General features: G+C 49.4%; 1 long non-coding RNA gene across 1 annotated transcript; it reads right to left on the bottom strand.

Moving 5' to 3' along the window:
- Positions 1-1,697: 1,697 nt before the first annotated feature.
- On the bottom strand, positions 1,698-19,123 carry LOC116970186. Its single transcript, XR_004411047.1, has 3 exons — positions 19,091-19,123; positions 10,263-10,266; positions 1,698-1,710 (listed from the first exon to the last, which is right to left on the bottom strand). It is a non-coding gene; the product is annotated as an uncharacterized LOC116970186 (long non-coding RNA).
- Positions 19,124-19,324: the final 201 nt, after the last annotated feature.

Raw genomic sequence — 19,324 nt, forward strand, 5'->3', positions numbered from 1 at the left:
ACTGCAGTAGAACCTCCCTGCTCCTATACTCAAATCCTTTTGCTATAAAAGCTAACATACCATTCGCTTTCTTCACTGCCTGCTGCACCTGCATGCCCACTTTCAATGACCGGTGTACCATGACACCCAGGTCTCGCTGCATCTCCCCTTTTCCTAGTCAGCCACCATTTAGATAATAGTCTGCTTTCCTGTTTTTGCCACCAAAATGGATAACCTCACATTTATCCACATTGAAGACATTGGGTTGTTGCCAGGTCTCAGTGAGCAGAAGGAAGTCCAGAGTGTTGTCAAGGATTAGTTCATGGAGGGCAAGGGCTTTGTTGTTGAGCGACCTGGTGTTGAGGAGAGCAAAGTTGGCATTGTGAGAGGGTGGAGGGATGGGGGCAGGCTGGAGAGATCTGAGGTTGTCCCGGTTGACAGTGCGTGCGGTCAGCTGGGATGGGGGGTGACGCGGGTGAGGGGGGGCAGAGCGTGGTCGTGAGCAGACGGATGGAATGGAATGTCCGAGGTTGAAGCAAACACGCCTGCGCCGAGAGCCTCTGTGGATGTAACGGGGTCGACGCAGAAGTCCAAGCTGTTTAACGACCTGGATGCAGGATGGGATGTGGTTGTTGCAGAAACCAGCCATCTGCAGAGTTGAGTATTTGAGCATGATGGTGAGGGTGCAGAGAGGTGTCCAGCGGTGCAGGTGCAGGTGGAGAGAGTATCCAGCGGTGAGGGAGCAGAGAGGTTGTCCAGCAGAGCGGGTGCAGCGAGGTGTCGAGCAGTGAGGGAGCAAAGAGGTTGACCAGCAATGCAGATGCAGCGAGGTGTCCAGCAATTGAGGGTGCAAATAGGTTGTCCAGCAGAGCAGGTGTAGAGGTAGTCCAGTGATGAGGGTGCAGAGGTAGTCCAGTGATGAGGGTGCAGAGAGTATCCAGCAGTGCAGGTGCAGAGAGGTTGTCCAGCAGTGCAGGTGTAGAGAGGTTGTCCAGCGGTGCGGGTGTAGAGAGGTTGTCCAGCGGTGCGGGTGCAGAGATGGTCCAGCTGGTGCAGGGAGGTGTCCAGCGTCGATGATGCACAGGCACAGGCACAGGTACAGGCAGGTAGGTAACAGTTAACAGGTAGGTAACAGACGGCGGGGGGGGAGGGGACAGCGGGCGGAGAAGCGGCGAACAGTCAACGCCAGCGTCCTCTCCGGGCAGCGTGCAGGGATTCTAGCGGTTCTGGCGGCTAGCTGTATAGGCCGCAGGGGGACGATCGTTCAACGGCCGAAAACGGCCAAAAAAGACCACAGACCACCTCAACTGGAGTGACCCTCCAGTGGTCCCACGACAGGTGGTAGATCAAGATTAAGATCCCCCCTCAATCTTCTAAATTCTAGCGAGTACAAGCCGAGTCTATCCAGTCTTTCTTCCTCTCACCCCCTCCCATCTCCTACCCCCCTCTATCTCCTCTCCCCCACCCCTCTCTCCTCCCCCTCTCCATCTCCCTGCTCCCCTCCCTCCCCCTCCCCACACCTCCCTCCTCACTCCACACTCTTCTCCCCCATCCCCTACCCCATCTCCCTCCTCCCCTCCCTCCGCCCCCTTCCTCCTACCCCTCTGTCCCTATTCCCCCTCCCTCCCCTACCCCATCTCCCACTCCGCCGTCTCCTCTCCCCCCTATCTCATCTCCTCCCCCCCATCTCCTCTCCCCTCCCCCATCTTCTCCCCACCATCTCCTCCTCCCCTTCTTCTCCCCCCATCTCCTCTCCCCCCATCTCCTCCCCCCATCTCCTCTCCCCCATCTCCTCTCCCTCCATCTCCTCTCCCTCCATCTCCTCTCCCTCCATCTCCTCTCCCCCATCTCCTCTCCCCCATCTCCTCTCCCCCCATGTCCTCCCCCCCATGTCCTCTCTCTCCATCTCCTCTCCCTCCATCTCCTCTCCCCCCATCTCCTCCCCTCCATCTCCTCTCCCTCCATCTCCTCTCCCTCCATCTCCTCTCCCTCCATCTCCTCTCCCTCCATCTCCTCTCCCTCCATCTCCTCTCCCTCCATCTCCTCCCCCTCCATCTCCTCCCCCCCATGTCCTCTCCCTCCATCTCCTCTTCCTCCATCTCCTCTCCCTCCATCTCCTCTCCCTCCATCTCCTCTCCCCCCATCTCCCCCCCCATCTCCCCTCCCCCATCTCCTCTCCCCCCATCTCCTCTCCCCCCCATCTCCTCCCCCCCATCTCCTCTCCCCCCATCTCCCCCCCCCTTCTCCTCTCCCCCCATGTCCTCCCCCCCCATGTCCTCTCCCTCCATCTCCTCTCCCTCCATCTCCTCCCCCCCATCTCATCTCCCCCCCATCTCCCCCCCATCTCCTCTCCCTCCATCTCCTCTCCCTCCATCTCCTCCCCCCCATCTCCTCTCCCCCCCATCTCCTCCCCCCTTCTCCCCTCCCTGCCTCTTCTCCCCCTCCACACTCTTCCCCCTCTCTCCCATACCCCCCTGTCCATCTTCCACCACTCTCCCCTACCCTTCTCCTCCCCACCCCTCTCCCTCTCTCCCCCATCTCCTCTCCCCCTCCACACTCTCCCCTCCCCCCACCACCATATTCCCGGACAGACAGACAGACGGACAGAATAATGTGGCCATTAAACAATAATATTTCCTCACCTTCCTCTGGACTTTAAACCTTGTTCCCGCCGCCAACTGTCGACGCCCGTTAAACCCGCGCGGTCCGTGCAGTCGCCGCTCGTTCCCGCCCCGAGCAACTGTCGACGCTGCTCCCCCCCCCCCCCCTCTCCACCCCGGCAGCTGTATAACGCTCGCTCCCCCACCACAACCGGGCGGCACAACTGTATTACACTCGATCCCGGGCGGCCCCATTGTCGATGCTCGATCCACCCCAGCAAATGTATAACGCTCGCTCCCCCACCACAACCGGGCGGCCCGACTGTATTACACTCGATCCCGGGCGGCCCCATTGTCGATGCTCCACCCCCGCAACAGTATAACGCTCGCTCCCCCACCACAACCGGGCGGCACGACTGTGTTACACTCGATCCAGGGCGGCCCAGTCGCTCCACCACCCCCACCCCGGCAACTGTATAACGCTCGCTCCCCCACCACAACCGGGCGGCCCGACTGTATTACACTCGATCCCGGGAGGCCCCATTGTATTACGCCCCTCCACCCCGGCAACTGTATAACGCTCGCTCCCCACCACAACCGGGCGGCCTGACTGTATTACACTCGATCCCGGGCGGCCCAGTCGCTCCACCCTCCCTTCCCCCACCCCGGCAAATATATAACGCTCGCTCTCCCACTACAACCGGGCGGCACAACTGTATTACACTCGATCCCGGGCGGCTCAATCGCTCCACCCCCACCGCGGCAACTGTATAACGCTCGCTCCCCCACTACAACCGGGCGGCCCGACTGCATTACACACGATCCCGGGCGGCCCCAATGTCGATGCTCCTCCACCCCGGCAGCTGTATAACGCTCGCTCCCCCACCACAACCGGGCGGCACAACTGTATTACACTCGATCCCGGGCGGCCCAACTTGGGACTTGCTTTCTCCACAAGTTTTTAATCTCTTGTTTGTTTTGAGAATCTTTTTATTTTTGATGATTGCATTTCATTATTTAATTATTTCCATTTACACCATTTTTTGCAAAAGGTCAATATCAACGCTTTTTTTTTGGACGTTTTTCTTCAATGTTTATTAAGAATTAAATTAAATAATAATAATAATAAATGAATAAATAATGATACTTGGCTTCTGGGTCGAAGCTAGTTGAAGGTGGTTGCCGGAGGTTGCAGGTGGTTGCCGGAGGTTGCAGGTGATTGCAGGAGGTTGCCAGAGGTTGCAGGTGGTTGCCGGAGGTTGCAGGTGGTTGCCGGAGGTTGCAGGTGGTTGCAGGAGGTTGCAGGTGGTTGTAGGTGGTTGCAGGAGGTTGCAGGAGGTTGCAGGAGGTTGCAGGTGGTTGCAGGTGGTTGCAGGTGGTTGCAGGTGGTTGCAGGAGGTTGCAGGAGGTTGCAGGAGGTTGCAGGTGGTTGCAGGAGGTTGTAGGTGGTTGCAGGTGGTTGCAGGAGGTTGCAGGTGGTTGCAGGAGGTTGCAGGTGGTTGCAGGTGGTTGCAGGAGGTTGCAGGAGGTTGCAGGAGGTTGCAGGTGGTTGCAGGAGGTTGCAGGTGGTTGCCGGAGGTTGCAGGTGGTTGCCGGAGGTTGCAGGTATTTGCCAGAGGTTGAAGGTGGTTGCAGGAGGTTGCAGGTGGTTGCCGGAGGTTGCATGTGTCACAGTTACACTTCCATGAAAACATTGTGTTTCAATATTTATTAATATTTATTAAGAATTAAATTAAAAAATATTAATAAATGAATAAATAATGATAATTGGCTTCTGGGAATTGTAAATTGTCGCTAGTATTTAGGACGGAGGGGCCAAAGGGCCTGTTTCCAGGCTGTATCACTGTTGCACTAATGCTAGCAATGTTGCAAAATGTTGAGATTTTAAAACTCAAGTCAGCAATTTATCCCATCAGGTAAAGCATAAAAGGAAGTTTAATTTGACACCTAATTCACTTTCATATCTTCAGTATTAAAAAAGTTATGGCCATTTTCATACTCGCAAATTAGCATCTTGTTCCCTATTGCTTTTAGAAACATAGACATAGAAACATAGACATAGAAACATAGATAATAGGTGCAGGAGTAGAGGCCATTCGGCCCTTCGAGCCTGCACCATTCGCCATTCAATATGATCACGGCTGATCATCCAACAGTATCCTGTACCTGCCTTCTCTCCATACCCCCTGATCCCTTTAGCCACAAGGGCCACATCTAACTTCCTCTTAAATATAGCCAACGAACTGTGGCCTCAACTACCTTCTGTGGCAGAGAATTCCACAGATTCACCACTCTTTGTGTGGGAAAAAAAATGTTTTTCTCATCTCGGTCCTTAAAGATTTCCCCATTCTCCTCTCCGACTCTCCCCTCCCCTCCCCTCTCCTCTCCTCTCCTCCCCTCCTCTCCTTCCCTCTCCCCTCCTCTCCTCTCCTCCCCATCTGTAAGTTTCTATAAGATCCTCCCTCAATCTTCTAAATTCTAGCGAGTAAAAGCCGAGTCTATCCAGTCTTTCTTCATATGAAAGTCCCGCCATCCCAGGAATCAGTCTGGTGAACCTTCTCTGTACTCCCTCTATGGCAAGAATGTATTTCCTCAGATTAAGAGACCAAAACTGTACGCAATACTCCAGGTGTGGTCTCACCAAGACCCTGTACAACTGCAGTAGAACCTCCCTGCTCCTAGACTCAAATCCTCTATGGCAAGAATGTCTTTCCTCAGATTAGGAGACCAAAACTACACACAATACTCCAGGTGTGGTCTCACCAAGACCCTGTACAACTGCAGTAGAACCTCCCTGCTCCTAGACTCAAATCCTCTATGGCAAGAATGTCTTTCCTCAGATTAGGAGACCAAAACTGTACGCAATACTCCAGGTGTGGTCTCACCAAGACCCTGTACAACTGCAGTAGAACCTCCCTGCTCCTACACTCAAATCCTCTATGGCAAGAATGTCTTTCCTCAGATTAGGAGACCAAAACTGTACGCAATACTCCAGGTGTGGTCTCACCAAGACCCTGTACAACTGCAGTAGAACCTCCCTGCTCCTAGACTCAAATCCTCTATGGCAAGAATGTCTTTCCTCAGATTAGGAGACCAAAACTGTACGCAATACTCCAGGTGTGGTCTCACCAAGACCCTGTACAACTGCAGTAGAACCTCCCTGCTCCTAGACTCAAATCCTCTATGGCAAGAATGTCTTTCCTCAGATTAGGAGACCAAAACTGTACGCAATACTCCAGGTGTGGTCTCACCAAGACCCTGTACAACTGCAGTAGAACCTCCCTGCTCCTAGATCATATCCTCTACGGCAAGAATGTCTTTCCTCAGATTAGGAGACCAAAACTGTACGCAATACTCCAGGTGTGGGCTCACCAAGACCCTGTACAACTGCAGTAGAACCTCCCTGCTCCTAGACTCAAATCCTCTATGGCAAGAATGTCTTTCCTCAGATTAGGAGACCAAAACTGTACGCGCTGTTATTTATTATATTTATTAATATTTATACTAATTATATTTATATTTTTCACATTATTTATTATATTTATATTTATTATAATATATATATTGTGATGTATTGTATTTATATATAATATAATACATATATATATATTATTATCTATAGGGAGGTTTCACGGCAGTGGGGTCACGACCCATGACCTGTACTGTTGCTACGTTACGCCAAGTGGAGTACAGGTGATGTACTGCAGGTAGGCACTTACGATTGTTTCCAGCGTAGACGGCGGAGAGCGACGGGGACGAGCTGGGCCACAGTTGCTTTGCTGACCACTGTTGTGATCACACGTGTTTGCCGAGGAGCTATTGTCTTAATAAATACATTCGCAAAACATGGTTGTCATCTTTGCATCCGCCAAAATATCATATTGATATATGACATAATACATATCTATAATATTATAAATGTTATATTATATCATTATATATAATGTTATATTATATCATTATTTATAATATAATACATATTTGTAATATAACATTTTATTTTATATTATTATTATATTATTTATATTTATCTATATTGATATGAAGTATATTTATTAATATTTATATTTATCTATATTGATATGAAGTATATTTATTAATATTTATATTATTTATATTTATCTATATTGATATGAAGTATATTTATTAATATTTATATTATTTATATTTATCTATATTGATATGAATTATATTTATTAATATTTATATTACTTATATTTATATTAATTAATATTTATTTATATTTTCACATTATGTATTATATTTATAATGATATATATATTATGATGTATTATATTTATATTTAATATAATAGATGTATAACATTATTAGTTATAGGTGTCTATTATTATATATTAAGTATTGTTATTATATCATTTTTAGTTTTATATAATTATATAATGATATATGATGATATATAATGATATATTATATTTATACATATAATAATAATAATAATAATAATAATAATAATAATAATAATAATAATAATAATAATAATAATAATAATAATAATAATAATAATAATAATACATTTTATTTATGGGCACCTTTCAAGAGTCTCAAGGACACAAACATTTAGCAGGTAGAGGAAAAACATGTAAGTGGAATTAAATAAATAGTAGAGACATGACTAGTACACAAAGTAAAGACAGAATTCAATACAAAACACAATATGAGGCAATTAATGCACAGATGAAAAGGGAGGGGGACGTGGGGCTAAGGATAGGCAGAGGTGAAGAGATGGGTCTTGAGGCGGGACTGGAAGATGGGGAGGGACACGGAATTGCGGATCAGTTGGGGGAGGGAGTTCCAGAGCCTGGGAGCTGCCCTGGAGAAGGCTCTATCCCCAAAACTGCGGAGGTTGGACTTGTGGATGGAGAGGAGACCGGCTGATGTGGATCTGAGGGACCGTGAGGGTCGGTAGGGGGAGAGGAGGCCAGGGGGAGGGGGGCAGATGGTGGAGGGCTTTGTAGGTGAGGACCAGGATTTTGTAGGTGATCCGGTGGGAGATGGGAAGCCAGTGAAGTTGTTTGAGGACTGGAGTGATGTGATGCCAGGATTTGGTGTGGGTGATGAGTCGGGCGGCTGCGTTCTGGACCAGTTGGAGTCGGTTGATGTAGGTGGAGCTGATGCCAAGGAGATATATATATATACAATATAAAATGTTATAGTCCACTATTATTATATATTAAGTATCGTTATTATGTCATTTTTAGTTTTATATAATCCTGTGCACGGCTGCCCAGCCAGCAGCTGTCTGTCTCTTCATCTTTTATTTTAATTTTAGTTAGTTAAGTGTTTTGTTTGGAGGTCTAGACTTTTTTACGTGGGGGGGAAACTACCTTTCAGGCTCCCTAACTGGTCGGAGAGGCAGCTTTTCTCCGGGCTGCAGCTTCGACCCGTCCTCGCGGCCTACCAGCGGGCCTGGAGCGGCGTTTCCTGTCGGGGGCCGCCCAGAACCACGGCTTTCGGCGGCGGCACAGCGCTGGAGCGCTATCGCGGAGCGGGCGCCGCGCTGGAGCTCCGGTGAGCTGAGACCGCCGGGTAAAACATCGCGGAGCTGCGGGACTGTGGAGCGGCCAGCTGCGGGCGGCGGCGCTGAACTTTACACCGGGAGCCTGGGATCTCGCGATGAGATCGCCAGTTGTGGAGCTCCAACCGGCGCGGCCTTGTCGGCTTCGGAAGCCGCGGCCTCCAGTGCGGAAGCGGCCGTTGCAGGGTTCCCAGGCCGCTGTGGGTGTTCCCCCGACGCCGGAGCAACATCACCCGGCAAGAGCGGCCATGAACATCGGGCCTCCGTGGAGGCAACTGTGGAGGCCTCAATGAGCCCGACTATGGGTGAACTGGGGTTGGGGACTGGACTTTGTGCCTTCCCTCATGGTGGGAGCCATTGTGGGGGGATGTTCTATGTGTTTAAGACTCTCATTGGTATTATGTCTGTATTCCTTCTTTATGTGCTGCAAAATGGCAAAAAGCATTTCACTTCACTTAGGTATGTTGCAAAACGTACCTGAAGCGTCGCTGAAAATCTGTCCCAGCCCGTGTGCGCGATTTTGGCGCCGTTTAGAGGGGGGCGGGTTTAAAACACGATTTTCCCTAGGCTGTTCAAATCGAGGATGTTCAGCCTAGTTAATTATTAACGAAAAATCGCTGGAAGATTCCGTCGCTTGAGCTATTATTACTTTAAAGGGCTTTATCTAATTGTTATAGTAGTTTAAAAATTAACCTCTAAACCCGCGACCGCCGGCATCCGGCCGGATCTCATACAGGGGACAACAGGAGGTAGGCTGTTTATTTTTACATTAAAAAGGGCTTCTTAAGATCCCTTTATACAAAGTTTAATGTTGCGAGTAGCTAATTTGGGCCCATTATATCCCGCAGTATTTTTCTGGGCATTTGAGGGCACAAATCTACCGCAATGTGAACGTTCTAAACCAGCGCGTTCACAGGATCCCACTAGAAAGCTGATTTAAATGGACTTTAATTTACAGCAATTGAACACTAAATTCCTTCCATTTGGCCTATAAATTAATGTAAATGAGATTTAAAAATCATGTTTTATTGTGAATTATTTGTGAATATTATTTGGACACTTAGGCTATTTAAAAATGTTAATCATTTATTAAGAAATGGATAGATGTTTAGATCTAGTAATTGAAGTTTGAAATTAGCTACAATTGGGTAAGATTATTTTATATTTGTTTCAGAATGCTTCAATCTATGATAACTGAACATTTCATTCAGTTCTCTTAATTTTTAAGAAAGTTATGGGCTTTTGACTGTCCAACATCACAGCTTTTTTGTTATGTCCATAGAAAATCAACAGGGAACAAGTTGCTAATTCCCGAGTATGTAAATGGCCATAACGTTTTAAATACTTGAGCTATGAAAGTGAATTAGGTGTCAAATTAAACTTCTTTTTATGCTTTATCTGATGGGATAAATTGCAGACTTGATTTTTAAAATCTCAAAATTTTGTAACATTGCTAGAAGGAGAGAGGAGAGAGGGAAGGAGGAGAAGAGAGTGGGGGAGAGAGAGGGAAGGAGGGGGGAAAGAGCGAAGGAAGAGAGGAGAGGAAGGAGTGATAGAGGGAAGGAGGAGGGGGAGAGGGGGAAGAAGGAGAAGAAGAAGAAGGGGAGAGGAGAGAGGGAAGGAGGAGGGGGAGAGGGGGAAGGGGGAAGCGAGGGATGAAAGTGAAGGTGGATGTGGGGAAGTGAATGAATGAATGGAACGAGCGACCGTTGGTGGAGAATGTTCTGGAATCTTCTGCCCGGCGGGAAACGCGCGACGGCGACGGTTGAGGGGACGTGGATCGGGCGGGAAATAACGCGCAGGCGCGTGAGTGAGCGGGCGCCGACAGTTGGTCCGGGCCGGGAATGTTGTGGAATGTTGTGTGTTGACGTCACTGCGCCTCGCTCACTCGCTCGCTCGCGCCGTTGCCCGGGAGCGGCCGCTGGTGACGACAGCTTGAAGCCGGGAGCGGGAGCGGGAGCGGGAGCGGGAGCGCGCGTGAGCAAAGGGGCGTCGACAGTTGGTCCGGGCCGGGAAGGTTGCGTGTTGACGTCACTGGGCCTCGCTCACTCGCTCGCGCCGTTGCCCGGGGGCCGGGAGCGGCCGTTGGTGACGACAGACAGACGACACATTCAAACCGGGAGCGCGAGCGAGCGCGTTGGACCGACCCCCCTATTCAGAATTAAACTGTCGACAGTTGTTCGGCCCGGGAGCGGGAGCGGGAGCGGGAGCGGGAGCGGCCAATGGTCGACTACAGCAGGACCGTGCGGGTAACGGACATTGACAGGTGTGTGTGTGGATGTGGGGGGTGGAGGAAGCTGACGCCGGGCGGGCGGGGAGACTCGGGGCCGCTGTGGGGAGCGGGGACAGCAGATTGACATCCATCCATCCATCGGTGAGTATTTTGTCCGCCGCTCCCCAGTGGACACCGGCTCCATTGAAGTCAATGGGAGTGAAGCCATAGGCGGCCATCTTAGCTACTGGCAGTCTCCCATTGAAGTCAATGGGGGTGAAGCCATAGGCGGCCATCTTAACTACTATCAGTCTCCCAGGAGCAATGGTCGGCTGCAGGACCGTGCGGGTAACGGACATTGACAGGTGTGAGTGTGGGGGGCGGAGCTGACGCCGGGCGGGAAAGTGCGAGCGTTGACAGTTGGGGTTCGTGAGAGGAAGGTAGAGGGGAGACGGGGTGTGGAGAGGGGAGGGAGGGGGGAGATTGGGGATGGAGAGGGGAATGGGGAGAGGCCGGAGAGAGGGGGAGGAAGGGGGAGAGAGGTAAGGGTGGTGGTAGGGGAGGGAGGGCAGAGAAAAGGGGGGGAGGGGGTGGAGAGGGAGTGGGTAGAGACGGAGTGAAGGGGAGGGAGGGGGAGAAAGAGGGGGGAGAAGGAGGACGGAAGGAGGGGGAGAAAGAGAGAATGGTGTAGAGAGAGGGGGGTTGGGTGTGGAGGGTGAAGTGAAGGTTCTGGTGGGTAAGGATGGGGTGTGAAGAGAGGGTTCAGTAGGGTCGGGATTGGGTGTGTAGCTGAAGAGAGGGTTCAGGAGGGCGAGGATGGGGTTCAGGAGGGTGAAGAGGGTTCAGGATGGTGAGGATTGGGTGTGGAGGATGAAGAGAGGGTTCAAGAGGGTGAGGAGAGGGTTCTGGAGGGTGAGGAGGGTGAGGATGGGGTGTGGAGGGTGAGGAGAGGGTTCAGGAGGGCGAGGATGGGGTGTGGAGGGTGTCGAGAGGGCTCGGCAGGGTGGGGACAGGGTGGGTGGGTGACAGCATGGTGCCAGATGGGGTGACTGTGAAATGTGAGGCCATCCTCGCCAGCAGACAATGAAGCAGCAATGCTGTATTGTGTGAATGTTTTTGTACTATTATACAATGAACATGGTGCCTTGCTACAGCAGCAACAAGAGTATTAGATAACATTTATTGACATAAATAAGGAATAATATTGCATCAAGTTTCATCAGACTGGCGTTGCCGTGTGTAGCGAGACCGATGCTCAGCCTCTGTTCTTTAATGTTTAGATGAATGAGGGGTGACCTGAATGAAATGTCCATAGATTGGATGTATGCCGGGTGGTATGTTATGCTGCATGTAAGAATATAATTGTTCCATTGTACATGTGAGAATTTAACACTCTTGGTTCCTGGTTATTCCCCTGAGTGAAGAGTCCAGATCTAGGGGTCAGAATCTGTGACTGGGGTGGTGGTCGGTGTGTTTCTGGGGTGGCTTGTTTCTGACTCTGAGGAACGGTGGAACAATGCAGGGATGCCCAGCTCCACCCAGTGTAAATGTGCTTGGGGTTCCTGTCTTCATCACTGTGTCTACCAGTGGTACCTCCATCCCCCAGCTACCGTTGGTCATTCGCGGTTTCAATACATTGAGGACAGAGGAAGCCAATTATTTGACCCACAGTGTCTTTGCCTGTTGTGCAAGTGTTCATCGGTCAGATCCCACCTTCTGGTAACCAGTCTTCAAGCACACACTGTAGTGTATACGTTTCTTCACGGGTAATTTTGGCTGAGTTCCAGATCTGTACTGATCCTGTGGTGGGAGAAACGTTTCACCAGGTCTACAATCTTTCAGCTAATTCCTGTATCACCGTGCTACCCTGTATTCGACCGAATTACTCAGGGAAAGTGGTCCTCCCCCTTTCGTCCCTCATCTCATTACTCTATACAGCTCAATTGATGCTCTCGTGAAATTTAGCCTTTCCAATAATTTATCAAACTTCCAAATACAGTTAATAATTTCCAAACTTATTCCAATTAACCACCTAACAGCCGGTGACTTTGCCAATGTTAACCTTTCTTGGAATTAGAAATGTGTGGTAAATGTTTGAGTTGTGTTTACGTGTCGGAACAGCATTTGTTTTATTTGAGCAGTAGTTGTGAGCAGCCAATTCCACCCATGACATGTGACATGTTCTGTTGGTGGAGAGAGTTCACCATTTGGACTCATCGTTATTTTAAAGTAAAGGTGGTGTGCAACCTAAATGGGAACTTGAGGTTGTGTTTTCCAGTTTGAATTTAGACCTGCAGCATCTGTGGGTTTGATATTAGACCTGCAGCATCTGTGGGTTTGATATTAGACCTGCAGCATCTGTGGGTTTGATATTAGACCTGCAGCATCTGTGGGTTTGAGTTTAGACCTGCAGCATCTGTGGGTTTGATATTAGACCTGCAGCATCTGTGGGTTTGAGTTTAGACCTGCAGCATCTGTGGGTTTGAGTTTAGACCTGCAGCATAGGTGGGTTTGATATTAGACCTGCAGCATCTGTGGGTTTGATATTAGACCAGCAGCATCTGTGGGTTTGATATTAGACCTGCAGCATCTGTGGGTTTGATATTAGACCAGCAGCATCTGTGGGTTTGATATTAGACCTGCAGCATCTGTGGGTTTGAGTTTAGACCTGCAGCATCTGTGGGTTTGAGTTTAGACCTGCAGCATCTGTGGGTTTGATATTAGACCTGCAGCATCTGTGGGTTTGATATTAGACCTGCAGCATCTGTGGGTTTGAGTTTAGACCAGCAGCATCTGTGGGTTTGATATTAGACCTGCAGCATCTGTGGGTTTGATATTAGACCAGCAGCATCTGTGGGTTTGATATTAGACCTGCAGCATCTGTGGGTTTGATATTAGACCTGCAGCATCTGTGGGTTTGATATTAGACCTGCAGCATCTGTGGGTTTGAGTTTAGACCTGCAGCATCTGTGGGTTTGATATTAGACCTGCAGCATCTGTGGGTTTGAGTTTAGACCTGCAGCATCTGTGGGTTTGAGTTTAGACCTGCAGCATCTGTGGGTTTGAGTTTAGACCTGCAGCATCTGTGGGTTTGATATTAGACCTGCAGCATCTGTGGGTTTGATATTAGACCTGCAGCATCTGTGGGTTTGTTTAATTTCCTTCCTGCCATGATGACGCAGTGCGCATGTGCACAGGCTGGCAAGTCACCGGATGGGCGTCGCTTCCTTCCTGCCGACCGACCTGTTGCAGCGGCGGGGGAAGAGAGAAGAGAAGAGAAGAGAGGGAGTCCACGGGCTGGGGGAGCGGGAAGAGGAGAGGAGAGGGACTCCACTGTCCAGGCCGCGGTGGGGAGCGGGGCCCACCGCGGTGTCTGAGCGGGCGGGGAGACTCAGGGCCGGGGAGCGAGGACAGCAGATTGACATCCATCCATCCATCCATCCATCGGTGAGTATTTTGTCCGCCGCTCCCCAGTGGACGGCTCTAATCTTGGGGAGAGACTTGGGTTAAATTCCCCTTCCTCAGTCCCCCTGCTGTCTCCTCCCATCCCCCAGCCTTCGGGCTCCTCCTCTTTTTTCCTTTCTTGTCCCTGCCCCCCCCCCCACCCCCGATCAGTCAGAAGAAGGGTTTTGGCCCGAAACGTTGCCTATTTCCTTCGCTCCATAGATGCTGCTGCACCCGCTGAGTTTCTCCAGCATTTTGTGTACCTTTGTATTACACTCGATCCCGGGCGGCCCCATTGTCGATGCTCGCTACACCCCGGCAACTGTATAACGCTCGCTCCCCCACCACAACCGGGCGGCCCGACTGTATTACACTCGATCCCGGGCGGCCCCATTGTCGTGCTCGCTACACCCCGTCAACTGTATAACGCTCGCTCCCCCACCACAACCGGCGGCACGACTGTAATTACCCTCGATCCCGGCGGCCCCATTGTCGATGCTCGCTCCACCCCGGCAACTGTATAACTGCTCGCTCCCCCACCACAACCGGGCGCCCGACTGTATTACACTCGATCCCGGGCGGCCCCATTGTGCGATGCTCGCCACTACCCGGCAACTGGATACGCTCGCTCCCCCACCACACCCGGGCGGCCCCGACTGTATTAACACTCGATCCCGGGCGTGCCACCATTGTCGATCTCCACCCCCCCCCCCCCCCCCCCGGCAACTGTATAATGCTCGCTCCCCCCACCACAACGGGCGGCACGACTGTATTATGCTCGATCCCGGGCGGCCCCATTGTCGATGCTCCACCCCGCGACTGTATAACGCTCGCTCCCCCACCGCAACCGGGCGGCACAACTGTATTACACTCGATCCCGGGCGGCCCAACTTGGGACTTGCTTTCTCCACAAGTTTTTAATCTCTGTTTTGAGAATCTATTTATTTTTGATGATTACATTTCATTATTTCATTATTTCCATTTACACCATTTTTTGCAAAAGGTCAATATCAACGCTTTTCTTTTTTTTTTGGATGTTTTTCTTCAATGTTTATTAAGAATTAAATTAAAAAATAATAATAATAATAAATGAATAAATAATGATAATTGGCTTCTGGGTCGAAGCTAGTTGCAGGTGGTTGCCGGAGGTTGCCAGAGGTTGCAGGAGGTTGTAGGTGGTTGCGTACAGTATTTGGTCTCCTAATTTGAGGAAAGACATTCTTGCCATAGAGGGAGTACAGAGAAGGTTCACCAGACTGATTCCTGGGATGTCAGGACTTTCATATGAAGAAAGACTGGATAGACTCGGCTTGTACTCCCTAGAATTTAGAAGATTGAGGGGGGATCTTATACAAACTTACAAAATTCTTAAGGGGGTGGACAGACTAGATGCAGGAAGATTGTTCCCGATGTTGGGGAAGTCCAGAACAAGGGGTCACAGTTTAATGATAAGGGAGAAATCTTTTAGGACCGAGATGAGGAAAACTTTTTTTCACACAGAGAGTGGTGAATCTCTGGAATTCTCTCCCGCAGAAGGTAGTTGAGGCCAGTTCATTGGCTATATTTAAGAGGAAGTTAGATGTGGCCCTTGTGGCTAAAGGGATCAGGGGGTATGGAGAGAAGACAGGTACAGGATACTGAGTTGGATGATCAGCCATGATCATATTGAATGGCGGTGCAGGCTCGAAGGGCCGAATGGCCTACTCCTGCATCTATTTTCTATGTTTCTATGTTCTATGTTTCTATGCTACATAGACACTGCTTCACCCGCTGAGTTCCTCCAGCATTTTGTCTGCCTTTGATTTTTCCAGCATCTGCAGTTCTTTCTTAAACCTTGTTTGGATGGGATGGTCTCCACATCTCCGCTGCACTGTAATGCTGTGTGTTGGTTCACAAGGCAATGTCTTCCTTCACATTCAATTGTCACCTGATGGTTCTGTTAATATTGTTTATTCCAGAGCTACAGAGTTTGTGATCACCTGTCGACATCATGGCTGAAGGTGGTGACTGGGAAGGTGATTCAGTGGCCTCTACATCAAAGAAACAAAAAGGTTTGTGAGCCTTGTGTGACATATATATGATGCTCTGACAGTGGGTGTAGAGCTGATGCAAGAAATGATGTTCACACGGAAGTGGGAATAGGGAAGGGGCTGAGCGCAGACAGTTCTGGAACCTCTGCAATTTCAGATCATGTCCATGATTTGGGCAAAAACGTAGGTGATCGAGTTAGTAAGTTCAAAAACAATAGAACTCTTTGCAGAATTGTGGATCAAGGGGAAAGCTTTTAAAAGATCCACTAGAATACACATCAGTTGGAAATATGGTCTGAGTTAAGGCAAACAAAGACGGGACTGTTTTATCTGAGTTATGAAGGCTGAGTAGAGGCCTAATAGAAGTATAGAATATAAGGGGCATAGATATAATAATAATAATAATAATAATAATAATACATTTTATTTATGGGCACCTTTCAAGAGTCTCAAGAACACCTTACAAAAATTTAGCAGGTAGAGGAAAAACATGTAAGGGGAAAGACATAAATAGTAGAGACATGACTAGTACACAAAGTAAAGACAGAATTCAATACAAAACACAATATGAGGCAATTAATGCACAGATGAAAAGGGAGGGGGACGTGGGGCTAAGGATAGGCAGAGGTGAAGAGATGGGTCTTGAGGCGGGACTGGAAGATGGTGAGGGACACGGAATTGCGGACCAGTTGGGGAAGGGAGTTCCAGAGCCTGGGAGCTGACCTGGAGAAGGCTCTGCCCCCAAAACTGCGGAGGTTGGACGTGGATGGAGAGGAGACCGGCTGATGTGGATCTGAGGGACCGTGAGGGCTGGTAGGGGGAGAGGAGGTCAGTGAGATATGGGGGGGGGGGCAGATGGTGGAGGGCTTTGTAGGTGAGGACCAGGATTTTGTAGGTGATCCGGTGGGAGATGGGAAGCCAGTGAAGTTGTTTGAGGACTGGAGTGATGTGATGCCAGGATTTGGTGTGGGTGATGAGTCGGGCGGCTGCGTTCTGGTCAGTCTTGTTCCCAGGGTGGGGATGTCTCTGACTGGAGAGAGGAATGTTTAAAGGGGACAGGCTAGACTAGTTTCTCACTCAGAATTTGGTCGGTTCCTGGAAGGTTCTGCATGGGGAGGTGGTGGAAACGCTATTTAGACTGACACATGACTGACACGGTCAGGGAACAGAGTGATCCAGTCCATGACCAGGTAGATGGCATTAGATCAAATTGGCACGATAGTGTTGGTGCAGATATGGGGGATCGATGGGCCAGTTCCCGTGCTGCACTATTCTATGTTCTATGTATCATCTCCAGGGTTGGCATCATTAATCCAAATGATAAAGTCATAGACTCATACAGCAAGGAAATAGGCTCCTCGGCCCAAGTTGCCCCATCTGCACTGGTCCCACTTGCCTGCATTTGGTCCATCTATCTATATTTAAAACTGTGTGTGTGTGTGTGTGTTTCTGCCTGCCTTGTGGGTGCCAGCCTTTGATTCGTTGCTACGCCAACACCAGACGCAGAAACACCGAGATTCTTTTCCCATTTCGGTAGAGATTTCACTTTTCATTCCAAGTATCCACTCCTGATTAAATGTTGTCGTGTTTATTACACATTTTTAATAAAATCCTTCTAGGGACTAACTTTACTGAACGTTTTTCCTTCCAATATTTAATATGTAAATGAATATGCGTGTGTTTATGATTGTGTTTGTAGTTTGTTTGGTTGTTTGTTTGTTTGTCTTTTTGCACAAAGTCCGCGAGCATCGCAACTTTCATTTCACTGCACATCTCGTATGTGTATGTGACCAATAAACTTGACTTGACTTCTCCCACCCCCCACTCACTAATTGAGCATAACAGCTGCTGACGCCCGCCTCTCGCCTCAAAGACGCCATTTAAAAACAGCCGCATGGCTGAGTGCTGGAATGTTATGTTCGGGAACGGCTTGAGTTGGAGGACCACGTCTCCCGTGGGGGCTACGGGTAGGGAACGGGTGCGTTGGGGGAGCAGGAACTTGGTCTAGTACCCTTCTAAACCTTCCTGATCTGTGAACCTGCAGGCAGTAGTTGAAAGGTCAGAGGTAGTGATCGTAGAGGCGATGAATCATCCTCATTGAAGATTCAGATGTGCATTAATGCAGTGTCTGGGGAGAGGCTTTCTGAGAAAGTGAAGAGTATAAGATGGAACATAAAACGTGGCTACTCTTGTGTTTGGTCTCTGTGTAGTCTGCACTGTTGGAGTTATTATGGTCCAAGTTGTGCCTCAGAGTCATAGAGGCACACGGCATGGAACAGGGTTCTTTGGCCCACCTTGGACATGTCAAACAACATGGCCGATCTACTGTAGTCCCACAAGCCTGCGGAAGGCCCATGTCCCTCTAAACCGGTGGCCGATTAGGAAAGGGGGAGATGCAACGAGACCTGGGTGTCATGGTACACCAGTCATTAAAAGTAGGCATGCAGGTGCAGCAGGCAGTGAAGAAGGCGAATGGTATGTTAGCATTCATAGCAAAAGGATTTGAGTATAGGAGCAGGGAGGTTCTACTGCAGTTGTACAGGGTCTTGGTGAGACCACACCTGGAGTATTGCGTACAGTTTTGGTCTCCTAATCTGAGGAAAGACATTCTTGCCAAAGAGGATTTGAGTATAGGAGCAGGGAGGTTCTACTGCAGTTGTACAGGGTCTTGGTGAGACCACACCTGGAGTATTGCGTACAGTTTTGGTCTCCTAATCTGAGGAAAGACATTCTTGCCATAGAGAAGGTTCACAGAGAAGTTTTACCAGACTGATTCCTGGGATGTCAGGACTTTCATATGAAGAAAGACTGGATAGACTCGGCTTGTACTCGCTAGAATTTAGAAGATTGAGGGGGGATCTTATAGAAACTTACAACATTCTTAAGGGGTTGGACCGGCTAGATGCAGGAAGCTTGTTCCCGATGTTGGGGAAGTCCAGAACGAGGGGTCACAGTTTAAGGATAAGGGGGAAATCTTTTAGGACCGAGATGAGGAAAACCTTTTTCAGACAGAGAGTGGTGAATCTGAGGAATTCTCTGCCACAGAAGGTAGTTGAGGCCAGTTCATTGGCTATATTTAAGAGGGAGTTAGATGTGGCCCTTGTGGCTAAAGGGATCAGGGGGTATGGAGAGAAGGCTGGTACAGGATACTGAGTTGGATGATCAGCCATGATCATATTGAATGGCGAATGGTGCAGGCTCGAAGGGTCGAATGGCCTCCTCCTGCACCTATTTTCTATGTTTCTAAACCTATCCTATCCATGTACCGATTCCCGATCAAATTCCCAACCCCACCTGAAACCTGTGTCATTGTTTCTTGATTCTCATCCTCTGGGTTAAAGACTGTGCCTTAATCTATTATATACTAGACTAAGTGGGACCCGTTGGGTCCCATGTTCACACGGGGAGGGCTGATCCCCCGACGCAATATTCCACCTCTCCACCAATTCCAATATTGATGGCCAGTGGGGGGGCTTTCTGGAGTGCTGGTATGGGTTCTTGGGATGGCAGCTCAAACCTTAAA

This window comes from Amblyraja radiata, unplaced genomic scaffold (assembly GCF_010909765.2).
Source record: "Amblyraja radiata isolate CabotCenter1 unplaced genomic scaffold, sAmbRad1.1.pri scaffold_619_ctg1, whole genome shotgun sequence".
Lineage (NCBI taxonomy): Eukaryota > Metazoa > Chordata > Chondrichthyes > Rajiformes > Rajidae > Amblyraja > Amblyraja radiata.